Here is an 11,448-nt window from a genome sequence, read left to right on the forward strand (position 1 = left end):
CTTTGAGGACACCTGAGAAAGTCTGGCTCCTAGTTCTTCAAAAAAACGTGCAGAGGTTTTTTTTCCAAATGAAATAGCAAATTATGAAACCAAAGAAAACTTGTCAGAGCGTGACTGCAGCAAATAGCATGAAAGCTTTAATCTGGTATTTTCAATGAAAAGGAACACTGTGATGAACAGCATTCTGCATGCTGCATGAATCAGAACGGTCTGATAAAAGGGAAATTAATAAAATTAAGAGTCTCATGTTCTTTTTCCTTTCTCCCTCCCATACCCATGTAATTCTCTCACAAAATATAAACTAAGAAAGTGAGAGATATTTAGTGAAGACAGTAAATCTTACAAAATAGCTGGAGTTTTTACAGAGTTATCATTTTGCACATGTTAAACATCATAAACACTCAAGGAAAATCAAACTGTCTTTCTGTGCCCTTTGAACTTAATTGACACCAATGAGTATAAGTACCAGATACAATATAGGTGGATTAGTTTTCAGCAGGTTCAGTTGTTAGCTGCACGCTGCAATTATCAACAAGGTGAATCAATAAGCATGAAGTACACTGGGCTGCTTATGTGTGACTAATACAGAACGAGTTCTGTTGCACTCAGAGCCAAGGAATGCCTTGCCGTTGCACAGGTCTTCTACTCTGTGTCCTACATCAGTGCCAAAAACATCCATTCCTCGTGAAATGGATGACTTATTCAAAACCAGTTTGTTATTAGGCAAATTCCTATGTTAGAAGGCTGCGGAGCCTCCGAAGCAGAGCTAAGGATTCCGCACCTTTGCCAGCTAACACTGTAGCAAATGGGAATTTCTCTCATTCAGCCATTTTAGTGGATTTGTTTCAAATCCTTAATGATGAAAGGACTTATTCTATCTTCAATTAAGACACACATCACTTCAGTCATCATGATCTGGCTAAATGGTAAGAGCAGTAATGCATTAGCAGCATGGTAACTCACCCACTCATTTCACAGCAGCAACAAGAAACAATCATTTTTACTAATCCAGAAAGCCACCACAAGATATTTCTGTGGAAACCACCACACACACGATTTGATCTTAGAATTGGTTCTAAAGGAGCAATGACAGTGACATTCAATTACTTTGTACTTCAGTCACAAATGCCTACATGCTTAAAACGAGATAAATCTATACCAGTACCCAGTCCAACATTTTACTTAACTAAGTGCAAAGTCCTAATTTTTACTTAGGTCTGATCTTGCACACAATACTGTAGTAAGGAATTCGGTCTGGCAGTTTACATGTCTTCCACAGGCTGCAAGGCTACACTGAGATACTCACGAACACTACCACCAGCCCTTGGACTGTATTTTCCTTGCAGTCTAGCTACAGTGAGTGGAGGACAGAAAGGTGCTTCAGGCTCTAGAGAGAAATGCTAAGCAGAAGCATAGCATTTTTCTCTGGTGATGAACAATAGAACATGAGGAAATGGAATACAGGTGTGGCAGGGGAAGTTCTGATTAGATATTAGCAGAAGGTTCTTCTCCAAGAGAGGGTGGTCAGTCACTGGAACAGTCTCCCCAGTGAGGTGGTCACAACACCAAGCCTGTCAATGTTCTAGGAGCATCTGGACAATACTCTTAGTTATATGATTTAATTTTAGATAGTCCTGTAAGTAGCAAGTAGTTGGACTCAATGATCCATATGGGTCCCTTCCAACGTGAGATATTCTATCATTAACTCAGGTGTCGTGATGTAACTTGTTTGTTCATTGACCACAGAAAACAACAAGCTTCTGTAGACTAAGGTTAAGCACTGAGAATTGGCTTAAAGCATCTGGTTCTCTCATTTGCACTTGGTACATGTTAAAATAAAGGAAATAATTCTTTACCCCAAGAATGTATCAAAAGGAGGATGAGTGTGTCCTAAAGTTTGTCCTTTGGCAGTTGCAGCTGCTTCATCCTAGTGGAAAAGTTTGCCACAGTTGCTAAATGACACAGGTTTATAAATACTCCTGTTCCTAAACATGAGCACTGTTCATTGCAGTCAAAAGCCACAAGTTACAGACATCCCCAAGTTATGAGAGACCTTTCCTAATAATGTTAGCTTCCTTCTCCCACAGAGCAAGGCATTTTCTGTACCTTCCCTACAAGTTCATAGGCAGTGGCAATCAAACATAACCAAAAGTTCACATTGCCTTCTTGAAGAGCAGCAGGAACATTAAATTAACCAGTTAGTCAGTCAGCCTCCCAGTTTTTATGTTGTGATGTCATTACAGCTGGGGCAAAATTCACACACATTAAGGGACGCATACACATCCTTGAAAGTCACAAACCAAATCAACAGTAACCCAGGCTACAAATCAGGTAACTAAAACCCGATTTCCTGGGACTACTTATTCCTCCTCAATTTTTTTTAATGATACCAGGAAATGTGTTTTTTTTGAGAAGTGTTTTAAGTATTTTATGAAGGAAAGAAGTCACTGAATACGTACCAAATAATTTTACAGAAGATTTCCACAGAAGTCTACCACATGTTAAGACCAGCCACTTATCACATGTGAGTTACTCTGCTCCCAGAGGACACAGTGGAGGAGGCATCAAGCCTAATTAAATATGCATTTGTTTGCAGCATTTAGTTCTTTAAGTTCAAAAGCTAAAAGATATTTTCTGGTAATGTATTGGCACTGGACCATATTAGAGAACTCCTGAATTAATTCACATTTTTAAACTGCTGTTCCAGTGCCTTTGCATTAACATGTTTGCTGCCTTGTAGTAATCAATACAGAGTTTAATAAGTCTGTATCACGTTAGTTATCTTGCAAATGGAACAGCAGCCTCTACGGCATATTTTTCTTTTATAAAAATGAACTTACAGCATCCTATCAAACAGCAGCTACTCTCACAAACAGGTAACTTGAGGAGTAAAACAAAAACTAAAACAAAAAACCCAACATGACAAAAAAAGAAAAGGTCACACAAGAAATTAACTAGTATATTTGCAGCAGACCTTCAGATAAGAACACTTGGGATACTGGCAAAGCCCAGTCAAGGTTGACCTTCTTGGTGGTCTGCTCTACTACTCTGACGCAGTCTTGTCTCAATGTAGTTTATCCCTTATTATTTGCTGTTGTCTTGCATAACTTTGCAATTTGCTCTGAAAAAAATAATAAATAAAAGAGGAAAGAATAACCTATGTATACAATTACAGCATAATTCCAACTGGTTTGGTATTTATTACACATCATGCAAGCAAGGTACTGAGCTAGAAGAATCTGTGCTAGGAAAATCTGAGAATTAACAAATGTTTGTGACTTGAGTCCAAAACGAAGTCAGAATTATGAAGAAAAATCCTGACCAATAATCAAATTTTCATTTTGACCATTTTAACTTTTTCAGCTTCTACTGAGATGATGTTTCTGTAACTAAAGCTGGAACTTTGTTATGAAAATGTCAATATGAGATGCTTTGACAGTTCAAAGCCTTATCCTCACACGCGCTCCAAAAATTTCAATTTGAAAAGGTTCTCTAATTAGCCTGTTCACAGAGAAATGTGTCATTTGTGAAAACAGCCATTTTTAATTAAAAAAAATATATATTTTTAGCATACCACATAGGGCCAAAAGGTCATATCTGCCAGACCATCAAACACAAGGGCATATGGACTGCCATTCACTTGCAGAGGAGGACAACCTCAGAACATCTTGCCAAATCTAACAGGTATCCATACCTTAAACAAATGTAGTCTGGGATGGAGTGTCTATTACCACTTGCCTGGAAAGAAATGCTTGTCACTCAGACCCCTATTATTCCCCATGCAATTGTCGTCTCGAATTTCTAGCAATGAAAAGCTTTTTAAATACCCACAGCATCACATATTCTAGACACAGACCTATCTGGTTTCACTCCTTACACATGAGACTCTTATCATGTCCATTGTGTTTTACCTCCTGCTTTACCTCCAACAGCTCCAAGGCTGGCAGCACAATGCTGCACTCCAGCATCAGACTGCTGGATGTGGCTTTGTGGTTCACAGAGCAGTTACGTCTGGTACAGGGCTTCCAGTGAGAGTAAGACACTGTACCAGGAAACACAAGCCTCCTTACAGCACTCTGCATATGTGGGGAACCTTGACAAAAAGCAGACTCTTCCTGGCTGCAGACTTTCGTGTCATATAATCCAGTGCAGAAGAACAGGGAGAAAAGGATGGGACAGAAAGACCTCTCATAACCACATCGCTGACATACAGAGCTTCACTTGTCAGGTAAGAAAAACCCTGAGAGGCCTGTATATAGCTCCATCAGCCACATGTAAATGTGCAGGGTAGGTGAGGAATGCTATGCCTCCCTGCTGCAGATACCTAAGCAGGCAGTGTGAAACACTCCTGCAACGTTCCACACGTCCCATTTTTGACTCTTTTTATTTGATCTGTGCCCACTAGCTTCTAAATACTGCTGATTTACCAGGCTCTCAGTATTAGCACACAGATTCTGACTGCAACACTTGTAACTTGGAAGTGTTTTAAAGATAAAAAAGGTAAGAGCAAGTAAACATGGATTTCTATGGAGAAGGTAACAAGTTAAATACTGCTTTGACTTTACTGTCACAGCTCAGGCTTGCACTCACTTCACAGACCTGACAAGAAAGCAGAGTCACGTTTTTAATGAAAGCAAGAGTCACTTTTTTAATGAATGCATTGAAATTCTTCCATCACTGCAGTAAGCTCATGAATTGTTCCAAAACCATGCACACAGAAGAGGCCAGAACCTTTTGGGAACTGTGTTCTCTTTCTTAATAGGTATAACAAAACACAGCACCTGCAAACAGACACACACTCAAGTTTATCCTCCTTACATCTTTGCATATATGTCAGGCTTGCAAAAAGTTGACTTGTACATGCAAAAAAAAATGGGTATTTTCAGAGATTACTCCCAAACAAGAATCTACATAGACATGCTTTAATCTAGTTGCCAAGTCTGCACCTATCTATACATGCTAGGTACATGCAACATTCACGTATACCTTAGACTGTTCCAGCCTTGCAACTGCTTACAGTATTCTACCAAACACTAAACTATAGCCCACTACAATCAGAAAACAATATGAAAGGACAAATTAAGGAAAGACATTATTTCTGCTCCACCTGCTTAAATGTTAATAAAGTCCTGTAGTAATGACACTTTGTGCATTCTGATCATGTGGTAAAGAAATTTGAAACACATTCCACAGCAAGCACCATCAAAAACATTGATTTTGAAAGTAGAGACTAATGCAGTCTCTCCCATGAGGTAGTCAGTGTTAAAAATTGTAAGTACCTTAAAATGTCTGATAAACAGTATACAGCTCACACACACTTAGACAGTAAGCTGGTTAATATTTTATAGTTTATCTGATAAAGTTAACAAAAGAATTTAAGTCAAAGTGGAGGCATACACTGAATATTTCATCACCTTCTTAATTGCAGAATACAGACAAGACAATCTTTTCCCTTTGGGAAAAATAAATGTTAAAAGTTATTACTGATGGGAATCAGTTTGGCAATTAGGTTAAATCCAACTGAAACTAACCAGAATTAGAGTGCTGAAAACATCACAGAGCTAAAACATATTCAGCCGACTCTGTTAATTTACATGATGAAGCAGAAATGTTGATAGCAAAGCTTGTGTAACTCAGCAAGCTGAGGTTACATTAATGCAGAAGAAAACAGTGCTTTGTGCTTTTTTCTTATAGTTAATTTGCAGTCTTCAGAAGCTGATATTCTTTTGCACAGCAGACAATATGATATACCTAAGGCCTTTCATTCCGACTTCTGATTTAAAGGTCTTCAGCTTGTGCTACAAACCTTAGCCTTGAAGCCAAGTGCAAATTAGCTTTAAATCAATGAAGCTGATTAAAGCTTCATTGTGGCTGAGCCCTTTAATAGAAGAAGTGGGGGAGGGGAAAGACCTACTTGAACATGGCAAAAGAGCTGCCTCTCAACTTGAAACATATGTAATGCTTTTCAGCTCCACTTTACCCTGACAAAACCATGCAGGGTTTAAGGCCATTTACCTGCTGACAGGATGAAACCAAAGTCCCAGTTCAGTGACAAAGGCTAAGAATCAGAGATGTTGCTATGCAAGCAGAAAGTAAAAGGTTGCTTTCAAAGACAGCGGGGGAAGAGGGCAGAGGCAACAAGATAGACATCAAAACATCTCTCCAGGATGGAACCAGGAAACAAACTTACTACGATGCTGCAGGAGCATGTTGGGGTTGGTTTGTGGTTTTGTTGTTGTTGTTTATTTGTAAATACAGAAGTTCCTATTTAGAGAAATAAGCTGTAGGCAAGTTGCAGTGCTATGAAAGAATAGCTCTTTCATGGAGTTCCATTCTCAAAGCAAGACAGTTGTCTCCAGTAGCTCTTTCACTTGGAATGCAGACAACCTGCCAGATTCACCTTTACAAAACAATAGTACCAAATGAGAGCAGGGGAAGATCCTTACACTGCTTTGAATATCACCGTGGGAATTACATTGCACAAATGCTGGGACTGCTCTCCCTTCTTACCTTATCCTTATATTTAGTATAGCCTAAATATGTGAACTCCCACAAAAAGTAGGACAGACTCTTTTTTTTTTTTGGTTTGGGGGTGGTTTGGGCTTTTTTGGGGAGGAGGGTTTGGGTTGGTTTTGTTTTGTTGGTTGTACTTTTGTGGGTTGTTTTTTTTTCTGTTTGTTTGTTTGCTTGGTTGGTTTTGTTGTGTGGGTTTTTAAATACAAAAATATTTGGGAATATTCACAAAAGGTTAAAATGTAAAAATAAAAACATCGCACTCCAAGATACTGAAATTCACTTCTCCCACCAGAGTAGATAACATTCAGTATATTGCTAAATTACACTAAGAAAAATTTCATCCCACTCTCCTGTTAGAAGTCATAGCTTTGAAAACTAATTCCTCCTCTAATGATAACTCAGTCACTCAGAGTCCCTGAATCTCTTACCCTTTAACTCCAGATGCAAAATAAGAGACATCAGTACTGAAATTCCTCAGAATGTAAGACGATGCAAAGGCGAAATCAGTCTGCTAGATGCTGAAAACAAAAATAAATACAACTAGCAACAATCATACTTAAGATAAACTGAATATTAGAGTAGAAAAGAGGGTTAACAATACAGCACAGTGTTTGACAAATAGATGTTTGAATGCAGAATCTGAAGAAATGAAGAACTGATGCAAATGAAGTGATCCTGGGTAGCTTGTTTGGTATGCAAAGGTTAATCTCTTTGGTTAGCTCTACTTCACTTCCTCTTCCCTGATCTATTTATTATACAAACATTCTGAGCAGATGTCAATTTAGCATTAGCACCATACTCTTTTAAGTAACAATAAATAGTAGCATGTTGTTACAGACTATTAAAAACCTGCCACCATGATTTGTTCACCCAAAAATTATTTTTTGGAAGATAAAGCAAATCTCACAGATAAATTTAAGACTTCAAGATTAAAAGTGGGAATTCTCTCAGAACAGAAATCAACACATGGAGAATCTACTAGTGGCACTGTCCAATTCCCTGATGTCCCCACCTGTATTTTGTGCTTGGAAGTCCTTAAAGAAGATTATTGCATTGTCCATTTTCATGAGTTATCAAAAATATTTAGAAGCACATCAATTTTTCATTCCACTATCATAACTCACTCGTGAACTAGCTGTGTTGACTACTCTGGAATATAAAACATTCAGCAACTTTGATGGAAGATCATTTATTAGTGAACTTCACTATGGAGGACGAATAGCAATAGTGCCTCACATTAGGCAAATAGAGGAAGCTGGTCTGCATAGGTTCTCATCTCTTGAGTCAAGGCAGTGTATTGTCCTGGTCTCTACAGATGTATTATCAAGTTTACTGTGTACAAGGCAAGGAGTTAAATCTTTACAAAGCTACATCACAGCTGATCTCCTTTCCTAGATTAATAGTCATAATAAGAGATCTACATCACCCAAGGAGAAACAAATATTCTTCACTACAGAGGGCTTTTCCGTAGCCATCCTACACATCGTCTAAAATGAGAAGCAACTTCTCATCACAAAACTGGCCAAATAAGATACTTTTTGAACAGCAATGCAACTCTGAGTAAACAAATTTACAGATTACAGTAATGACACTAGTCACCCACCTCATACATACAGGCCCAATAATAAGGAACCCAGTCAGAAACACACTACAGATATACAATTTTAAGTGCTAGTCAGCAAGCTGGTGATTCACTTTTGGAAGCTTAGGTTTTGGTTGCTTTCTTCATACTATCTATTATAAAACTTTGAGATTTGATGCAAGGAGGTATATTTGCTGCACCAATATTAATGATTCTTATCTCATTTCTATATTTTGTTAATGGGCATTTCAAATATGGCAAGTTTCACATTGCCATAGATTTAGCCAAATCAGCAATAAAAGGCTACAGTAAATGAAGAGAAATCCTCTTCAGTGGTAGATGTTTCCTTTTTTGACAAATTTCATACTTGGTTTTGTTTGGGTTTTTTGTTGGCTTTCTTTTTGTTGGGTTTTTTTAATGCACTAACATCAGTCATGCTAATGTTCTGTCTGCTAACATTTCCCATATCCTTGAAAAACATTTAACACAGAATTTGTCACAGAAATCTTCCCTAATTGAAATTTGCTTTGTCTGTTACTCATGGAATACATTTTTCTATTTGAGTAAATCAATTAAGCTTTTTTCATCTTAACAACAGTAGGATTTGGGGGAATTGGGCTACCTTTCTGCACATGTTAAAAGATAGAAACTGATGAAGGATTAATATATTCCGCAGCATTAACTAACTGGCAGGATATAGAGGGGTTATGCTGTCACTAATCATTCATTCTGAATATGCATTAGTTTGGAAATACAAAAAGAAACAAAACTTTACCTTAGAATATCACTACTACTTATCTACTTATCTACCAAAATTGCAGCCGACATTTCTTAAAGCCTTTAACGCTCCTGGGCAAAAGTGACTACTGATAGCAGCGGGTTAGACATCCTGAACTGACAAATTGGTCTCAGTACTTCCGGTAACAGGAAACAGTAATTTATAGGAACCAGTTTTCATGTCAGACCCTAGCTGCTCTTGGCATAGAATTCAGATACCTCATTTCACATCTAGTTGCATTCCACACAGGTCTCAAAAATAAGCACCATCATGCTTCCATTTCCAGTCTGGGAACTGCCTCTGGCAGGGAGCAATAGAGCAGGCAGAAGGACTGGTACAACCACAGTACTCCAGACACAGCTTTTTGCACTATCCCTACTAAAGTAAACCTATTGTGCCACTCAGGAGCTCAGATCCAGCAACCTTCTGTGCCAGGAGCCACAGGATATTGTGGAACATGGTTTTTAATGACTATGCCAGAGCTGCTACAGACAGGACTTGTAGCCCATTGGTTCAAGGCATTTTAACACTAGATGTCCTAAATTAAAAGAAATATCAAGTGTCTAAAATTAAAGGCATCCCAGATAATTGCAAAAATACACTAAAGACCAAAAAAAGTCAAACATTACTATACACGACCTAACATACCACAACCACAGGCAGAACAAATTGAGTTCTTAGAGAGACTTTGAGAGAGTTTTTGGAGCATCTTCAGGATGGACAACAAATAAACCCTCCTAAACAATACTTATCTGCTAAGATAGGCACTGGCTAACACTATACCACAACAGTGTTTGCTGGTTTGGGAGGTAATGTGATCCTACAGTGTTCCAGAGGTCTATGTCTTTTTCACCCACCCGTAAGGGAGTACAGAGCAATTTCCTACTGTATTGGCAAAACAACATATAGAAGAAATAGCTGATTATGTTTGTAATTTCCACTATCACAAATAAAACTTTAATTTCTCATTATTCCAGAAAGGATTTGTTTACAATAGCAGGGTTTTGAGAAACTTTTACTACATTGTGAAAACATCTTAAGGATCAATTTGATAAAACCCACTTATTGCAAGACAAGTATGACACTGAAAGCTTCTCTTCACTCTCCTAGTTTACAGATTATGACCCAGATTCTTAAACACATTAAAATCAGTTTGCACTTCACAAAGTAGCACTAAAATAAGAATTACCACTTGGAACCTTAAATATACATTATCTGGTTGTCAAAGTATAACAAGCTCACCTCTTTACCCATACAATTGTCCAAAACCAGTAACTGTAAAATCAAGACAAATTAAAAGCAGGATATAAAACATGGCATATTTAGTATAACAGTTAGCATTACCTACTCAATATCCACAAAGCTGACAGGAAGATACAAGGCGATGAGAAATGACAACATATTTTCCAGTTCATTTGTAATCCTCAACTGTTGAACATTAAGCTGGGATTGCTCTCTCCTGGAACATACTTATACTTTGCCTAATATTGTAGAAGTGCAAATCCAGAAGTCTGCTATGGAATTTCTAAATGCAGCCAAAATATAGGTCTGAGCTTGTTGCTCCTTTTTTTTGGTTTAGTTACTCAGTAGGGAGCATAAAGACAAAAGCAGCACCTGAGTGGGCCAAACATATTCATCTTTTTAAAACTTTCTTTAATAAACCAGGATGAGATAAGAACTTGGCTCATATTCTTATCTCTCAATCAAATATTGCAATATACACGTTTATTTTACTATTTAGAAAATCTTTGAAAATATAGCCCAAGCAATATTCTCACTGCAAAACCAACACCAGTAAACAAAGGTAGTTGATGTGTCAAAACCAGGTAAATAGGTCTAAGTTGGTTTGCTATTTTTTTACATGCAACACATACATCATAAGTTATTTCCCAGGTAGAAATAGCTTGGATGGAAAATACAGCAACAGCTTCATTTTGCTTTGAAAAGTACAAATTATTTTTAACATAAACCAAGTCGGTAAGGAGATGTCATATTTGATGACAGTAAAGGGAACAAAAGGGAGCTGATCTTTCAGTTAATAATAAAAATCACTCTCCTCCCTGCAAGAAAAAAAGACATGAAAGAAAGGAAAAACCCCAAAGAGTTCAGGCCAGGAGTTACTATTGAGAAACCAAAGGAGTGATAATATGAATTGTGAGAAAAGTGCAACAGGCCATCTATTTGAAATTTGTTTTTCACAGAGTTAGTACAAAAACAACTGCTCCTGCAAGAGAGGTCAATCTACCCACACACATTAATCCCCAATCAAGCAGCACTCTGAGAATCAAAATGTGATTGCAAATCTCTTGCATACCAAGATGAAGGAGTTTTTCATTTCAATCTATAACCACCAGCATTTTACATTCATTACTGTCAGGGGGTGAAGTGAGTACTAGGTACTTGCTGGTTCTGAATGCCAGCACTTTCTTGATTACATTACTAGAGAATTAACATACAGAACCTGGATTAAAGCAGCACAAATGGGCTTACTTATAGCCACTTTCATAGCTAAAGCTTTCATAGCAGTCTTACATTCCAGCTCAGAAGGTTAAAAGGTTAAGAGGTTAAAAAA

This window comes from Melopsittacus undulatus, chromosome 1 (assembly GCF_012275295.1).
Source record: "Melopsittacus undulatus isolate bMelUnd1 chromosome 1, bMelUnd1.mat.Z, whole genome shotgun sequence".
Classification (NCBI taxonomy): domain Eukaryota; kingdom Metazoa; phylum Chordata; class Aves; order Psittaciformes; family Psittaculidae; genus Melopsittacus; species Melopsittacus undulatus.